Raw genomic sequence first — 18963 nt, 5'->3', positions numbered from 1 at the left:
CCTGTTCCAGTGCTTTATTACTCTTCTCATGAGAAAATTCATTCTAATATTTAACCTAATTTCCCTTGCTGCAACTTCAGACCATTTTTCCTAGTTCTGTATCTGCCACCACTGAGAATAGTTTAGCTCAGGGGTGGGCAAAATGTGGCCTGTGGGCCAGACGCAGCCCACCAGGCCATTCTATCTGGCCCATGGGGCCCCTAAAAATTTAGAAAATTAATAGTTATCTGCCCCCGTCTGCCTGTCATGTGGCCCTCGATGGCTTGCCAAAACTCAGTAAGTGGCCTTCCGCCTGAAATAATTGCCTGTCCGTGGTCTAGCTCCTTCCTCTGTGCAGCCACCCTTCAAGTAGTAGATACCCCTCAGCCCCCAGCCCCTCCACCCTTCAAGAGACCCCTCAGCCTCTCCTTTATAAGTCATGTTCCCCAGACCACTAACCATTTTCATTTCTCTCTGCTGGACTATCTCCAATTTATCCACATCCTTCTTGTAGTGAAGGGGCCAAAACTGGACACAGTACTCCAGATGGGGCCTCATCAGTGCCAAAGAGAGGGGAATAATCTCTTCCCTCGATCTTCTGGCAACACTCTTACTAATTAAAGACCTACTCCATGATTTTTCTGGGGACTGAGGTGAGGCTGACCAGACTTCAGTTCCATGGATCCACCTTCTTCCCTTTTTTAAAGATGGACACTATATTTGCCTTTTTCCAATTATCTGGGACCTCTCCCAATCACTGTGAGTTTTCAAAGATGATGGCTCGTGGCTCTGTAATCACATCTGCCAACTCCCTCAACACCCTTAACACAAGGCACATGACTTATGAGGAGAGGCTGAGGGAACTGGGCTTGCTTAGTCTGGATAAGAGAGGGCTGAAGTGGGATTTAATAGCAACCCTCAACTATCTGAAGGGTGGTTCCAAAGAGGATGGAGCTAGGCTGTTTTTGTGGTAGGCGTTCAAGTGATTAGCTAAGTCACATTTGAAATGATATAAGCAGTTGCTATCCAATAGTAATATCAATATTGCCAAAAAGAATAAAACAACCCCAAAACATGACAAAACGAAAGATAGCAGTCATTTGCAAATGTTGGAGAAATAAGGGCTGTGTTCACTGGAGATTAAGAAGACCTTTACTGAAATACAGCTTACAACATTCTGAAAGAAACAATAGGACAGAACAGACTATCTAAGATTATTCGATTCATAAATTGTGAAAACAAGTACAACATGCTTACTTTGGGAAGCAGAATTATATATGTATTATGTATTATATAGGTGAGAATATAGCAGAAAGAATCTTATGCAACCTGGAGATGCAAAATTGACTGAATGTGTGAGTACAGATTGCAAGTACAGTACAAGTGCTTAGCTTACCAGGAAAATCTGTTAATTATTGTTCATCAGGCAATACTGCTCTGCAAACTCTGCAAATAACATAGCTGTAATTCATAGCCCAGTAACAGAGAAGGGCTTGAGAATGGGATCAGGTTTATCACTACATGGATAGAGTGGGAACTAAATAAGTATTAATAGTGATAATTGATAAATGAATTGTCATGAATTTCCATGAAGAGAACACTGTGAAGGTGTTTTGTGGGTGTCCTCCTCCTGACTGTGGTTCAGTTCCTAGCACAGTAGTCTCAGTAGTGCACCACATATTGTACATTTTGGTTTTAGTAGAAAGACTGCATCTAAGTTAATTAAAATAGATAATAATGTAAGCTCATTGATATTTTACCATTTCATGTATATATTTTTTATTCAGACATGAAATAGGCCACTTTGGAGTGAAAGACAAATGCAGAAAGTATTTATGCCTTAAACTATAGGTGGTCCCTCTCTGTCTGATTATTGTCTTCAAACACCATCAATACAAGCATTTCCATGATACCCAGTGAGGTTGTCAGTATGAAAAATCAAAAGAAGCACAAGACTGAACACTGCAAAATATAAAGGATTAATTATAAATGCTAAGATTTGGTTGGCATCTTTCTTTTTAACTTAACGTAAAAGACTTGACTTCAATGATGCCAGAATTTCACCCTTAAAGCCTGGTTTTCTATTTCAGTTCATCATTTTTAGAACAGTGTAAGTTTACTGATTTTAGCAAAGTTACATCAGTGTGAAACTGAGGTAATAGAGTGGAGCTTCATACTTTTTTATTTTCATCTTTAAACAATATATTTATCTGGCTATTTCACATTTTAAAGAAGCTCATCTTTCCTAAATTGTACACCATTTAAACGTTCCTAAATTGTATACCATTCATCAAGGAGTAAACAGCAGTGGAGAAAAATTCATGAGAATGGAAGTTCATGTCAATTTTAATCTGTGGAATTAAAACCAAATACAGTGTTTAAAAGTATATGGATAAAATTATACAGTGACAGCAATGGATTAGGACTTAGATGATACAAGCATTCTTGTCAGAACAACTTGTCTTCAAATCTTGATTGTTAAAGAAATTGGACTTTGAGCTACTGTGGAAAGATATTACAACATGCTTTAGAGGGATAATGACTTATTGTATATGTTAAAAATCTCAAATACAATGTTTATTGTTGAATTTATAATTCAGCTTTATTTTAATGCATTGTTATGTCCTCTTCTTTCTGTCTGTGGTGTTAAAGTACTTTACACACTATAGCAGCATTTAATAATAGCAAAGGCATACAAGCAAAAGAATTCTTGCAGATATATGTAGGCAAAGGACTATTAATATGTGCATATATTTCTGGCTCATCTAATTCAGATTCCTATATCTGTTCCATAATTGACAGTTATGCCATAATTGTACATTTTGGGTAATTGCATAATAAATTACAAAATGTTATGACCACATAGGAAATGTCTTCCTAAATCTGAGCATACAATAATCAATTTATACCCTGAAACATGAAAATGTATACATTGAATGCATTACTATTCTAGCTAGCATCATCATAGATCACTTCCTAATGTTAGTACTCAGTAACAATTGTATACTAAGCAGTCTCCAAAGACAGATTTCCTGTCCCCCAGAGATTACAGTCTAAGACTGCTGATCCTATGATGTGCTCCAAAAGAGCTGTACAGATACTTAACTTCAATAGGTCTCTGAGTAGTTAGTTATTGAGTAAGATAAGCAACACAAAAAATGGAATGGATAAAATTACAATATATACATTTTTTTAAATCCTCCATTTTACTGCACTATTTAGATTCTTGTACAAGACCCATTCCTGATCTATCTGAGACTCTGTTGCATTTGAGAAGATTTTTAACAGTATTTTATTATTTTTATATACTGTTTGCTTATAAAAAGTTCATCAACTCTATTCTGTTTCCATGGCCAAATTCTTTGCGGTATGATAGAAATTGAGCTTGAGGGGATATTGGAGGAGGAGTAACAGCACTATATGGTAGTAGTAAGCGAACAAGATTAATAGGGCTAATACACTTATTTAAAACATATTTTCATGTTTTTATTTTTTAATTTATAAATGTATCTAATAGATGTATATACCTCCCTTCCCAACAAAGGCTTAAAACTTATAGAAGGGAAAAAAGTTGCATATAAAACAAGAAAAGAGGAAAACAAAAACAAAACAAAAAATGGAGAAACAAAACACTTATTACAACCAACAGAGTATTAAAATAACTTCTAGAGCAAAACCCACCTTTACAATGCCCCAGCTTAGCCTTGAGTATTTTTTTGTTTTGTTTTTGTTTTTCTCTTGTTTTCTTGTTTTATAGGTAACTTTGTTCTCTTCTGTAAGATGAAGGGAGTTGTATATATCTATTGGATAAATTTATATATAAATAAATTATAACTTGTCAGCTTACTACTACCATACATATAGTGCTGCTACTCCTTATCCAATATCCCCTCCAGCTCAATTTCCATCCTACCACAATGATCTATGAGCACCAAATGGCTATAAACCTGACTGACAAGGGGAAGCTGGACCCCATCAATGGTAGGTGTCTGAATCCCTCCCAGGTCCTGTAGACTGCCCAGAATCATCATTTTTACTTTGTCTGGATTCAGCTTAGTTGGTTCACACCCTCCCACCCTCCCCCTTGCAACCCATGCAGTCTTCAACTGCAGCCAAGCACTGGAAAAGGACAGAGACTGAGGGGTTTGGTTGAGATAAGGAAGAAGATAGAGCTGGTTTTCATCAGTATACTGATGACACCTCACTTTTTTTCTTTATTATTTTGTAATTTATCTCCATTTATCCTCTTGAATTTCAGTATGAAAAAGAATAGAAAGAAAATGGAGTTGAATTACTGTAAAATATCACAATCTCTTTCTCACTACTACCTCCCAGTAAAAGGAAAATAAAGCAAAAACTCTTTGGAGCCAAGAGCTGAGATGACATCCAGAAAGTTCAGTAGTCACAAAAATTAAATCTCCTGTTTTTGAGCAGTTTTCAGCTGAGTTGAGTAAGTGGTTTGAACTCTCATATGTGAACTCGTGTGCAAAATGCAAAAGTTCTATCCAGGCCTTTATGTTACCAAAGTTGAATTGTGCTAAATTAGGCCCAAATTTGGCATGGCATATGGAAAGGAAAGCAGCATAATTATAACGTGGAGAAGGAGGAGGCATCACTCCTGAATGAATTCAAGCTCAATTTCTATCATACCGCAAAGACTTTGGCAATGGAAACAGAATAGAGTTAAATGAATTATATAACTCAAGGTCATTGTTACTTGGTCAACTTCCGTTGCTTATGTCTGGTTGTTTTTTTTTTAAATTAATCACCTTATTATGACCATTTGGAGTGGATTCCTTCATATAAAAAGCATGCATTTTCATATGGTCAGATTACATTTTGCAGCTAATAAGTATGACCGATGACATTTTAGTGTTAAGTTACTGAATAATGTGTGAAATGTTAGGATCTTTTCTATCTGGTTTTGGAGTGCCCCTTATTAAATTGCAATTTCAATTAAATTTTGGAATGGCAGAATCTATGGACACTTGACAGAGCTCTCTTTTCTAATTGACAGCATACTTTTATTTCCAAGCATGGAGTATGAAATCTCTCTTATGCTGCAGTTACTGAAAATGGATTTCAGCTCTCATAGGTCATATGTCATACTTTAACACACAGGTGACACATGGGAGGGGTACGGTGGGGGGCATGTGTCCCTCCTGAGATTGGCCCTCACCAGCCGGAGAGTGGGAGCGCCAAGTGAAGTGCTAGCTGGTATGACCCCCACCTCTCAATCTGGGGAGTGGGGGCATACTCTCTGGGCTTGGCTTTCTGCTCATTATCTCTGCTCCAGCCCAGCCAGATTGGCCCAACCCTTCTGCTCCCCATCCTGAGCAGGGACAGGCAGGGGCGGGGGTCTGGCCAGGGAGGGGTTTAATTCCCCCTCTCTATCCCACTGGCAGGGACCCAAGCCAGGTCTGCCAAGAGCTCCCCCCTTGCTGCACCATGGCCTCTGAGGCAGAGCGGGGTGGGGAGGAGAGTTGGTCTCCCCCCTACCTGCACTGGGAGCCAGGTCTGCCTGCCATCACTGCTGCCACACTCGCCCCCTGTGGCAGAATAGGTCCCTGTTGTCCCCTCTGCTGGAAAAAGTTCCTCTTCTCCCATAGGAAACAATGGTGGGAAGACCCGGCTGCCAGTGGGGTAGAGGGGAGACTACCTTTTTTCCCTGCCCCCTTCTGCCTTAGGGGCCATGGTGCCCTGCTGCTGCAGCAGCAAGGGGGGAGCTCCCAGCACACCTGGCTTGGGTCCCTGCCAGTAGGATAGAAAGGGAGGAATTACACTTCTCCCTGAAGTTCAGCCTGCACTGGCCATGCCACCCTTCCCACAGCTTCCCTGCAGCTGAGGGCGTGCTCTAGCACCCCCAGTGCCTGGCCTGAGCAACTGCAGGCATGCGCTTGCCGTTCCTTACTCCAGAGAGAATGATTGTCCTGTTACAAACTGGTTTAAACTATGCAAGTTAGACTAATCTGCAAAGCTTGCATCAATTCAGGTTCAGCTTTTTGAATGTCTGTCTCTTGCCAAAATGACCAAGCCACCAGGAATGGAACAGTAAGAAACAGACATCAAGGTTAGGGACAGAAGTTACACATCAACCAGTATAAATGATCAGAATCTGGTTTAAACCTGTAACAGAGAGTTCAGTACGTATAAACCAGTTTCAAAATGGCTGAATCTAGTTTAAGCTAAGCCTGGATGGATGTAGTATCAGGCTTTTCTGATTTAGGTTAAACCACTCTATGGAACTTTTGTTCCAGGTCCCCTTCCGACTCAAGTTATGCCCCAGTCCCCCACCATCCCAGGATGCACTGGCCCCACTAACCCCCCTCACATGGCAGATGGGTTGAGCCAGGGCAAACCCCACCTCATGTCTGTTCCAAACCTGAGGCAGCAATGCCTCTGCTCCCAAGCATGGTCCTGCTTGCACCTGTCAGCCCTGTAGGGCAGGGGCAGGGAGGCAGGGTAACAGAGGGTTGCTGGTCTATTCTCCCAGGACAGGCTGGCATGAGTCACTAACCTACTAGGGGGAGGGGGAAAGGAGTCCCCCCATCTAGCTGGCCTCTGAGCCCAGCGTCTGCCCATGTGGGTGGAGCCCCAGCCTCTGGGGCATTTCCTTTGGCCTGCCCAGGAATCCTCCCAGCCTTGGTCTGCCCCACAAGTGACTGGTGCCTCCTGAATCTGGGGGGCACCTGAAAAAGATGTTAACTGCGGTGGCCCTGTCGGGGAGGGGCACCAGCCCTACCGACAGTATCAATGTTGGCCGTCGGGGGGGCACCAGCCGCATCGGGGGGGCATGTGCACTCCCATATACCACCTATCAGTTGCCTATGGTCTGCCCAGCTGTGGGGGATGATTCTCCCTTCCCTTGGTGTAGCCAGGCAGGTGTGAATCACTGACATGCAAGGGGGGAGGAGGGAATGAAGCTCCCCCATCCTGATGTCAGCCCCCTGAGCTGGGGTCTTCCCTGAAGGGAGGGTTGGGGGTGGAACTTGGAGGGGTTTCCCCTCCCCACCCAGCCAGGCTGGCTCCATAGAAAGAAAAATCAGGCCCTGCCATCCAGCACAAGCCCCTAGGACTGCCTGGCACATATTGTCAAGTGCTGCTGGTCCTGAGGAGAGGCATGGGGCTCCCCCTGTGGCTTGACTCCTGGCTCAGGTGGCCAGCACCAGGAAAGGCTCTTTCCCCCATGGAGGCAGGCTGAGAGGCCTTCTGGCCTGTGTCAGTGCAGGCCTTCACCTGTCTTTCCTAACTGAACATCAGTTTCGTTCATTATTTGTCCAATCTATGCAGTTTAGAGAAACCAGCACAGAATCAAGAAATTTCACTTTGGGATTTTTGACCGTCTGTATTTAACCCCAAATCCTCTCCCTGCTGCCTCCTTTGTCTGCCTGAATGATTGTTCCCTGGTGGTTTAGTTGCTTTAAATTTATTTTAGAATCTTGCACTAAGGCTGCTTAACATTCCCATTACAGCTTTTCTAAGAAGAGCTAAAAACAAGGGAAGTGTTGGGACTTTGTTACATGGTAATTTTAGGTGGTTTCTGTAACTTTTAACCCCTGGATTAGCTACACTTTAAATGGCTTAAAGCACTGGTTTTTTGGCTTAAAGTTATGCCACTCCAAAGCAAGATTACCTTTAATCCTCATAACCTTCCTCCTCTTCCATTAAGGTGTGGCTACTCCCCCCAGGCATTCTGCCCAAGTTAAAGTCCACCAGTATCCCAGGACACAGTAGCCTTTCCTGAGTCAGGGTGAGGACACCAGAGTGCAGTAGAGCTGGGCATGGTGCCTCTGTCCCAATGCTCCCACTGGACATAGCAAGCACCAGAGAGCTGAAGCTTGCTTGGTCTGCCCAGGGGGAGCAGCAAGCCAGTCCTGGTGGTGGCAGAAGACACCATAGCTGCTGGTACTCCAGGGCTGTGGTGCTCATTTTGCCTGGTGGGAACAGAAAGCTATTTGGGTGATGGTGGGAGGCACTGCAACCACTGGGTGCTCCAGATCATTGGCGCATGCTCTGCCTGGCAGGAGCAGCAAGCTAGTCCTGCCCCTTGCTCCTTGTTCTGCCCTTCCTTACAAAGTCTCTAGTGGCAAGTCAAAACTGTGCAGGTGAAGGACACTTAGAGAAGGTTTTTCACCTTAAGGTGTGACTGCTCCACTACACTGATCAACACTAAGCCAATTAACATTTGCGCAGCTTACAATATAACTTGTAACAAGGCCTTTGTATGAACAGGGAAATTGGTGGTAAGTCTTCAAAGCCTCCCCATGCTACTTTCCTAGAAGACAGTCAGGGGCAGATGCACTTATTGAAAACTGAATTTGCTATTAAAGTTCAGATGTATAGCAAGCTTCCAGTCTTGACTCTTGCACAGGAATATCACCCTGAAAACAGTCCAAGTACCATAAGATGATTTTGAGCATAAGAAAGAGGAAAAGAGAAAACAGAAGATATATAATGGGTTTTACTAAAAACAATTTTAAAGAATAATGGATATAATAATATGGTTTTAAAATATGGTTCTGCTTTAGAAAGTGTTTCTATAAAACTGGTATGATACAGTTCTGCGTTTGTTGTTTTTCATTCGTTTCTATATCAAAGTTGCTCTGTCAACATTGTTTGTTTCCAACTGCCAGACTCACTGTGAGATTTAAAGGCCAAGCTAGGTGTTTCATTCATTGACAAAAGTTTAAAAGTAAATCAGAGGTTGAGTGTTGCTCCTCTGTTCTTACCCATGAATGACTTTTAATCCTTTGATTAGGTATTTGGTTATACCTTTGATTAGGTATTTGGTTATACCTGGATAATCAAGCATAACGCCACTGAAGTCACGCAAGTGTAACTGAATGCATAAAGAAAATGTAAAGACGTTACTGCAGCTGGAACTTAATAAACTATTCTTCTGATGATATCAGAGTGAGAACACTACCAGGGCTGCCTTGGTTCTTTAGGGTCAGTAAGAGAAATAGAAGTAGTCAAAAGCATTCTACTCTGTCACATAAGTTTAATGTAAGAATTTCAACAGGCACAATGGTAAAAGAATGGAGTAACGCAATGGGGAACCACTCTTTCAGTAGTATTATCTCTGAATACATAAAGGAAACATATTTGAGTTATGGCTTTAGTTACATCAATCAGAAAGCACTTCTAAATTATCACTGGGATCAGTTCTTACTAGATTTAGCCAATTTTGAAGGAATTCTTAAATACACATAATGACTTATGGGTCACCTACATCTGCACAGGTGGTTATAACCTTTTTATAGGTGTGGTTTTGTGTTCTGGAAAAACACAACCCTGAGTGTTATAAAATAACTGAATTGATTTGATTTATGAATTACATTAAAGCATCCAGTTAATAGGGAGGACCAAACTGTAACCAAAAGAAGATACTGATTCAGATGGGGGAAATCTGGAAAAGTTCCACAGCTGTCAATAGTAACCACAGCAAAATATTTTCTCCTGTATATTTTAGATAGCAATATCCTATCCCTTAGGCACTTAAGCATAGTTTGGCCTGGTGTGAGTAGACCACTATGGAGTCAATATTGTATAAAACAAATTATGTTTGGTATCAATTATTGAAAAAAATGGTGTCTTAAGGGCTACACTTGTAAGTATAGTTGTGTACAAGGAGTGAAATTCTATCCATTCATTGTGCATGACCTTCTTTGAAGGTGTTGTATTTTTTAGTCTTGAAGAATTTTTAAGACTTGGTTAATATGCTCAGTGAGACTAAAATGTTCAGATGAACAAATTGCTAAAGAAAACAGCAAAAGTCTTGCAACTTCTGCTTAGAATTACTTCCTAAAATGACAATTCTATCTCTATCCACTTAAAAGAAAACATTATTTCTGAATTTTTTTATGATAGTGGCATAGAAACTCAAGGAAAGGGGATACTATCAGATAATAAAATCTTTGGAGTTTTCAAGCCTGTCAGTGGTTTTTCAAATCTCAAAGCAGTCTAAGAACATTGGCTGGCCTTAGAATAGTACTGTCCTTTATGCTGTATCCGAATTATATCAGGTTAGTTGAATGCAATTTCCTTTTTGATATTTGTAAGATTATTTTGAGCTTTGCGTTAGTACAATGATAGAGAATTTACATTAGGCTCTAGTAAACCTGAGTTGCAAGTTTTCCTATAATCTGATAAAATGAACTTTTTCATTTCTGTTAAAAAGGAGGAAAAGTCATCATGTGAGGTTTAAATCATAAAATAACCCCTCACACACACACTTTAATTTTGTATAGATCCTAAACATTTCAAGACAAACCTAATGTAAGGGCAGACTTGGGAGCCTCCAGCAGCCAGGAGCCCCTGCCCCAGACCCTGCCCTGGGTCTGGCACCCCTGCTTGGACCCATCCCCACTACTCAACCCAGCTCCATGCAAGCATGAAGCCAGAGCTGCCTGACGTGGGGCTAGGACTGCATACTGGCCCTGCTGGCCCTGGCCACTAGAGGAGGAGCCACCTGTGCCAAGGGACTATTGGCTGCTGTTGCCCCTGGGCGAATCCTCCACCTGCTGCACTCACTGCAGCATCCACATCTGCAGGGGAACAGCCAGAGGCTGGGGTGCTGGCTGCCTGCCTCTGGGCTCTGCCCCCTAGTTGTCCCCACCCCTATGGCCCCAGACCTGAGGACAGCTCACAGAGGACACTGTAAATAGTTTTCACACGGAAGAAAGTTTTTATTGTTGGTGGCTGGGTTGGATGGTGGAGGGGCTCTGTTTGTTGAGAGGGAGAGAGGGCCTCTGTTTGTTGTGGGGGGCTTTGTTTGTTGGGGAGGCTGTTGAGAGGGGGCTGTGTTTGATGCAAGGGGAATAAAAACTTGTTCTTCTGACGTGTTTGCAGTAAGCGTGGTGCTGAGGGTAGACACAGTAGGGGGGTGCCATGGGCAATGGTGCAGGTGGGCTACTGCAGGGCATGCTGGAGGAGGTGGTTGGCTATGGCCTTCCCTACTCAGTGCCCTGGCCCCTGCTGGCAAGTGTACAGCTCACCCGAGACCTCAGCAAGGCGGGGCATAGCACTGTTTCTGCCACTGCAGGTGGTGCTCCTGCTGTCAGGCATCCTCCATCCACCATGCCTCCTCTGCCCAGGCCTCACTGAACAACTGCCCCTGGGTCTCACAGATGTTATGCAGCATGCAGGCTGTGACATTGACCCAGGGGAGGTCCTCCTCAGTGAGCTTGAGGTGGGCAGTGAGGGAGCACCAGCATCCCTTGAGATGGCCAAAGATGTGCACCAAGGCATGGGTCTGGCACAGGCAGTGGTTAAAGTGGAGCTGGCAGGGGTCCAGGTTGTTGGTTTAAGGCTGCATAAGCCAGGGCAGAAGCAAGTAGGCAGGGTCTTTAATGAAAAGGAGTGGGATGGCCACAGTGCCCAGCTACAGGTCCGGCATCCTTGGCATGAAGCAGCCAGTCTCCATCAAGCCTGGAAGGCCAGAGTTCCAAAACACGTGGGTGTCATGGGTGCTGCCTGCCCAGCAAGCGCTCATGTGCATGAATGCCCCTCAATCATCCACGATGGCCTGGGGAACCATGGAATGAAAGTCCCTCCAGCTTTAATTGGGGTAGTCTTCATGGGTTGGGCAGGTGATGGGGATGTGGCCCTGATGCACTGGGGGAAGTCCAGTGCATGGAACCCTAGCACCACCAGCTGGGGGTTGTGAATGCAGAGCACTGTGTTCCCCACCACATCCTGGAGGGTTCCACATACCTCCAGGATGGCCTCCCTGGCAATGGCTTTGCCCATGCCAAACAGGTGGCTGACATCCTTCAGGGTGGTGGGTGTGGCCAGCTTGAGCAGGGTGAGGCCCAGGCAGGTGTCTGCAGGGAGGGGAGGCTGCATGCCAGTGTCCTGCTACTCTAGGTGTGGCTGGAGCTGCTCCATGAGGTCCTGAAACATGGCCCAGGTCATGCGTAAGGCCTCCAGTCACTGGTCATTGTCCCAGGTTGCCATCGCCAGTCCTGGCTGGCCCGGTGGGCCCAGAGGTGGTGAGGCTGGAGGCCCATGAGGGTGAGAGCTGCTCTGGCAGTGGCATCCAGAAACCACTCATCAGTGTCCCTGCCAGCAGTAGCTGCATGGAGGCAGTGGCAGTCCTGGGGGCCAGGCAGGTGTTCGTTGCGAGGAGGAGAGCCAGGCAGGGTCAGGAGGTGGCCTAGGAGGTGGTCTGTGTGGGTCGGGAGGTGGTCCAGGAGGTGGTCTGGCCATGGGCCAGGAGGTGGTCTGCGTGGTGGGCTAGCAGGGCTAGCGCAGCAGCCAGCAGGAGCCCAGGGCGCTGCTCGTTGCTGCTAGGGTCAGGGGCTGGAGCAGCCATAGCGTGGGAAGGCAAAGTGGGCAAGGAGAAAGCTGCTGTAACCTGGGTGGTACTCCAAGAGGTACCCCCTCTCCAGTTAAAGGGATCAAAGCAGGTGCACAAGCGCTGGGGGAGGTGTAGGGACTCTCCTCCCCTATAGAGCAGAGCCAGACCACCAATGGGGACTTAACCATATACCTTTTAATACTGGGAACATAACAGGCATAAAATCAGAGGGTATAGTGGACACTACAATGCCCAAAGGGGGCAGGATTCAACAAAGGTTAGACACTTACAATCACTGACAAAACAGAGTTAACAAAATATAAAATTCAAACAGCAGAACAAACAATATGGGTTGGTGAAATATAAGAGAGGCAAAAAATGCAAAATGTCAAATGACAAGGAAATACAGGGCCTTGGTACCTGGAGGGGGAGAAAAAGGGGTGGAAAACACAATGGCCCCTTTCCACTGCAAGAAGATTTGCTTCTTGTTATTTCACTCACCCCAAGTTACCTCAGCTGGAACTTAAACTCAGATCTCTCATGTGGTAGGCAAGAACACTACCACACAGCCACCACTGGGGGCACTACTCCAGCCTGCTAGGGGTCTTGACCTTCCCAGAGCCCCGTCCTCACATCAAGCTGCCTGGCCTCTGATTGGAGGAGCTGGAAGCAGAGCTGGGAACCCTTCAGGTTGCTGCTCAGATCCTTCCTGGAGCTGGGGAGCCTCTCCTGCTGGCTGTAGCCTCTCCTTAGGGATCCTGGAGTCCAGTGGGGAGCCTCTCCTGCCGGCTGCACACCGTGCTGCTGAGGGTCCCACTGCTGCCTGCAGGTCCTGCTCTTTCAGGCTCTTCTGGGGCCCTGCTCCTACCCCGCTGGCTCAGTTCTTACCAGCTCTGTGAAGCCCCTTCCTTATTGTCCCTCACTGGTCTCTCCTCTGAGTCAGCCCATGCTGCCCCTTTTATCCCCCTCCAGATGACCCAAGGGGCCAATCGGGACACGGCGGGGGGGCGGGACGAGTCTCTGGGGCCTGACTGGTGCAGAAAGGGAATCACAAATCCTCCAACCATCTTTTGCCCTTTCAAAACCCCTAGGCCAGGTCACTGCCAGCCAGCCCGTCACACTGCCATGTGCTGTCCCTGCACTGGGCACACTGCTCCTGGGCAGGGAAGTGGCTGGTCAGAGAGCAGTGAGTGGGCCTGGGTTTTGAAGAGAGATGCTAGCTGCTGGCAGCTCCAGCCAGAGCCTGGAGCTCCCCTCAGTGGTGGCAGGAGCCCATTGCTGGGCTGTATGAAGTTTGGTGCTAAGAGCAGCAAATCTTGTCCCTAGTTCCTGCATGTGTAGACACCTTCCCAGGAGTGCTAAATCTGCAGAAGTTTACACCCGGGTAAACTGAACCCAGATCAAATGGATGTGTAGACACACCCACAGTCAACCAAAGAGGACAGGTCAGAGTTTCTACCAAAAGATTGGTTTCTGACTAACATTGACTTCTCTTACATCTCATAATCTTATCTTGTGGTCAAGAAAAGAAAACTAAGTGATAAATTGAATTGGTTGAAACAGTGTTTCAGAGTGGAATATGTCTATCAAACATATGTTGGACCATGGCTGAAGATACTATCAATATGACTGCACAACCCTAAACTTCTGAGGCTCCTTTTGCACAGCTGCCTTCCCTGAGAAAAGTACAGGACACTTGATTGAGGTGCTATCTTTGAGAAACCATCAAGATTGCAATCTGGGGTGATCAATTTTCTCTCAGTAGTTGGTTGGTTCAGCCCCTTGGAACAAACGATTCATTTCATAGGGGCCTTTTGGAGAGCTCTTCTCATATGGGTCCTCCCACTAAAGCTTGTACTGAACAGACAGGAGACTCTGCTTAAGAATGAAATTCTGTTCTGTAGAAGGGGCTGATCCTTGTCATGGAGAGAGAACTGAAATGAAAGACAGAAAGGGCAAGAGATACTGTGTCCAGCCTGAAACATATACCACAGACTCCTAAAATGAGGTTGGCTCAGATAAGGGAAGGATGCCTCTGAGGACTTTTGTGGTTTTACAAGATTTGTAACTTTTGAGAATAAATAACTTTAGAATAAAGTTACAGTGGTTAAGAAATGCCTTTGCTAGGCATGTGTTTCTAATCTTCCTGGTGCTTTTTTCCCAAAACAGTTACACTAGAAGCTCACTGCCCATGGCATTGGCAGAGCTCCAGGGAAGCATGTGCAAATGACAGGAGGATGCAGAAGCTTCCTGATACTGGTTTTGGAGTGGTTGGATATATAAAGATGAGATTGTATCACCTGATAATGTACCATCTTGTGCCACCTGTCACAAGAGAAAGTGTCAGACAAGAAGGGAGTCCAGGAGTGTGCTTTAGAGTTTCACAGCTAGAAACAGTGGTGATAATTTAGATACCAAGTTGGCTTGGAAGCACATGGATTCCACTGATTGTGTTCAATTGCAGTTGACTGGCAACTGCACTGTATAGGACAGGGGTGATAATGAAAAATGTGATACAGGCAAATAATTTTAAAAGATTGTCTTTATATATCATAAAAGAGACATCAAATGGCACACCCTGCTAAATTCTGAGAGCTACATACTTGCACCAAGGTTGCTTGCATAATGGAGTTTAGGAGATAGAATTAAATGTTGATGTTTATCATTGGCCAGATTTTTAAACATATTCTAAAGGCATCCATTGAGTCCTAGGGAAACCTAAGGCTAGATCCAGAAAGGCACCTAAAAGCTTAATATAGGACTTTGGAGGCTAAAATTGTGGGAAAACGCCTGCTCCCTGGTCACTTAAACTTGCTAGACATCTCCTTTGTTGATCTGATGGTTCTTTAGTCACCTCCAGTTTTGTATTCTGGGAATGCCCATAAACATCTTGATATGAACACCTATGCACTTAACTCGTGCAGAAGCCAGAGGAGCACTCTAACCACTGAGACATTATATAATATGGCAACTGGAAACACGCTGCCTTATTTTCCTCCATTAGTATTTTAGAGAGAATGAACCCTGCTCAGTTTTTTCAAAGAACAGTTGTAAACTTATCTTCAGGAGTGTGCTCTAGGTTCCAAATCTGATATAGTGTGAAGCACTGTGATTACAGCTATGACTCAGGACTTATCAACACTCCAAACTCTCCGCCACTATAGCTATGCCAGCATAGTTTCACATGCAAATCCTCCTACTGAAAATGGAGCATATGCTGAAAGAAGTTTTTCTGTCCCAATAGCTGCACCACCTTGCTGAATGACAGACTAAGCTAGTGTGTCTCAATCTTTTTAGACATGGCATCCTTCAATAAACTCAAGAAAGCCCCTGGAAAATGCCAGCTCTTCGTTTTCACTTATTTTTTGACTACGGAAAAATAATTGAGCAATTCTTCATTTGGAAATAACTCAGAAAGACCACAATAGGTCAATGTGTTTTGACACTACAGATTGCCATTTAAATTCTCTGGGTTTATCTTGTGAATCACACTTGCACACCTAACAGTGTTAACATTGCATGGTGCCCCACGGCACCCTTGAATGGATCTCAAGGCACCTAGAGAACTAAACCCACAAAACACTATTTTATCAGGATAGTGGTGTCCACACCAAGGATTTTTTTTGACCTACCCCTTTTGGAATAATGTTGTGATTCTTTTGACATTCCATGCTGACAAAACTATGCCAGCAAAACTTTTTAGTGTAGTTTGTGTCTCAGGCACCTATACTTCAGAGAAAGAGTGGGTGTACAGACACAACACTATGCTAAGCGTTTCCTATTGAGTAACTTACTCTTGATTCTGTATGTTGGGCTTTCTCAGCTGCTGTAACTCTCTTAGGCATTATACAAGGAAACTAGGAGCTTGAATCTGGGTTTTCAATCCTATTCTACAGGCCAGGTGCCTAACATTTAAGCACTGCAATGACTAACTTGTACCTAAGTGCTTTTTTGGGATCTAGCCTCTAGTGGGATTTTCTAAAGTATTTAGGCACATAAAACTGAATTATAAAAGGTGCTCGTTACTTCAATGCTAAATATTGCAGATCTTAATTGTTAGGCTCCTGGGCCTAATAAAGAATGTATGTGTCTATATTGGGTATTATTTTAAATCCAAAACTATGATCCTAAAACCTCTGTTTACATGTTGCCTTATCCTGAAGGTGCCCAGACATGTACAGTGCTTCTACTAAAGGCATTCACTGCTGATGCACTACCCATGTCAGCAGGACATATGCCACTATATATAGTTCCAGCTGTGGCCGTAAAGAGGCTAATGATACAGAGGAACTGAAATAGACTCACCAGGGAAACAAAGGCCTATGGGTCAGGACAGCAATGGGATGGGGTTTAGAAATTAATGTTCCTTAGGTGGGGAGACTAGAAACAGCAGAAGAACTGTACTGATAAGGTGGAAACAGGAGAAGGAAAAGACAGCATGTATGGGATAGGCGGCTTGTAAAATAGTTCCACTTTTGTTTCCAGTTTGGCCTTTGTTAAAAAGAAAAAAAAAATATGACATTTCACTAGTGTGTGGTAAGCAAAAGGGGCACTTTCTGTTCTCCATTCTTTATGGGAAAAAAACAGTGCTAATTTAATTGTGCAAAGTCATCTCTGTTAAGCTACAAATGGCAAGAAAATCTGAACTTTTAAAGCTGTAATTCCTAAGGAAAGTTTGTATTTGTTTAAAAGCTTTCTAAATTGGCTTTGACAGAAGGCTTCCTTTTTATTTTTGTAAGAGTCCAGACACACAGGCAACCCATTAAAAAAGGGAGACTCAGAAAAAAAATGGGTCAGTGTAAAATTCTCTCTTACTTTACCAAATGAAAACTTTGAATTGCTACTTTTAAACTGGGAATGCTTTAACTTAGTTATAGGTACTCAGGTATATTCGGAGGGGGAGCAAATGCCAGTGACATATATTAGCATATATATACATGCAGAGACTTATTACGTGGGAATTTTGGGCAGCTTCTGGAGCTCTTAACACCTGGATATGTCAGCACATTAGCATCTGAAATGAGTTTTAAGTCCTTGTTAGGTGGCTCAAAGTTAGGCCGCTCCAAGGCAGACTTTTCTCTAAGCTGGCTTACCCAGCTCCTTTACATTAAGGTGTAGCCACTGTAGGCTACACCTTAAACACCCCACCTGCCCCCCTTTGTTGCTGGCCTAGATCAGGCCCACTACCCCCTCAATGCTTCTCAACACCTGAGATCCCTGCTCACTGCATCCTCCCCCCTGCTTACCTGTGGCTGCTTGCACCTTGTAACCCAGGGGAACAGGTAGGTAAGGGTTAACAAAAAGTTGGGGCAACACATTTGCCACTGCTGCTTTCTGGGTGGCCTCAGCCTAGAGAAGAGCAGTACCAGCTATAGGGGTGCAAGCAGGCAGGTTAACCCTTCCCTGCGACAGACAGTGTGGGAGCCACAAGTCAGCTGTTGGGGTTGGGGCATGGGGGTACCAGGGGAGCCTCAGGAGGAGCAGGGGGAAGCCTGGAATGGGAGGGGGGGATTCTCATCTCTCAGTCCTCCAAGCTGTTGCTGGCTGCAGTGTGACTGCTCTAAACTGGAGCCGGCACTAACATCCAGCAACATTGCTGTGGCTCACAGCATAAGGTGTGACAAGGCCCTGCCAGCCAGATTCTCTTTCACCTTGTTGCACATCCTAATTGATGTGCAAGGGCGTCTAAAAAGTTGGGGCAACACATTTAAGTAGGCCTCCTGTTTAGTTCTGTCTAGGTGGTAGGAGCCACACAGGTTTTACCAGCCTGCCTGGCTCCTAGAAGTGTGGATGGATGGTGAAGCCTGCGCCGCTTGTGTTTGGCAAGCGATGGTGCAAGAAGCGGCGCTGGAATGAACTGGCCGCCCTGGCCCTGGGCAGGCCACAGTGCTCTGGGCTTTGGGAACAGGCCTTTGAGAAACATGGCCTAGACCCAGTGAGTAAAACTATAAGGCCTGCTTGGTGATGGGGGCTACCAAGGGCGTATCACCGATTCCTTGGGACAGTTAAAACCATAACAAGGATGGGAGTGAGGGTCACAGGTTTATAATAAGTGCACCAAAGTGGGACATGAGCAGAACACACTGGACCATGGGCGACGTGTGGGGGGGGCAAGCTGGGACCCCTGCCTTGGTCAGCGATCAGCTGCTGGGCCCCCCCACACTCTTGCGGTCGGTGATCGGCCCCTGGGGGGCCCCCAGACTCAGGAGGCACTCGCCACCCGTGCACCGGTCAGCGCCCATCCGCCCTGAGCCCAAGGAGCCAGCGGGCACTGCCCAGAGACCTGATCGGACGAGGGACGTCCCAGGGGCCACAGCCTCCTTCCTGGTCAGATAAACGGAGAGCCTGGCAAGAGCCAGGAGGAGGGTGGCCAGGAGGCCCCGGCACCTGGGGGCTTTGAGAACGGGGGACGCAGACAGGCCCGGATCAGCAGCGCCGTCCTTCCCGCTTGACAAGAGACAGGCTGTGGCCGCCGCCCGCGGACACTTGCGGGCGCTTCGGCCACGCGCCCAGGGCAGGGGAGCCCAGGTGCCCAGGCCCTGCCCACGGCTCCGCGGCCTCCCCCCGCGCCGGAAAACGCAGCCAAGCGAGCCCGGCCTGTGCGCCAGGTGTTGCGGTCGCGCCCGCCGGGGCCGGGAGGGGGAAGAGAAAGAGAAACTGGCAGGAGCGGAGCGGAGCGGGAG

This window comes from Gavialis gangeticus, unplaced genomic scaffold, assembly GCF_001723915.1.
Source record: "Gavialis gangeticus isolate Ggan-Ray unplaced genomic scaffold, GavGan_comp1, whole genome shotgun sequence".
In the NCBI taxonomy this organism is placed as follows: domain Eukaryota; kingdom Metazoa; phylum Chordata; order Crocodylia; family Gavialidae; genus Gavialis; species Gavialis gangeticus.
The sequence above is the reverse complement of the archived record's forward strand: the minus strand, read 5'-3'. Positions refer to the sequence as shown.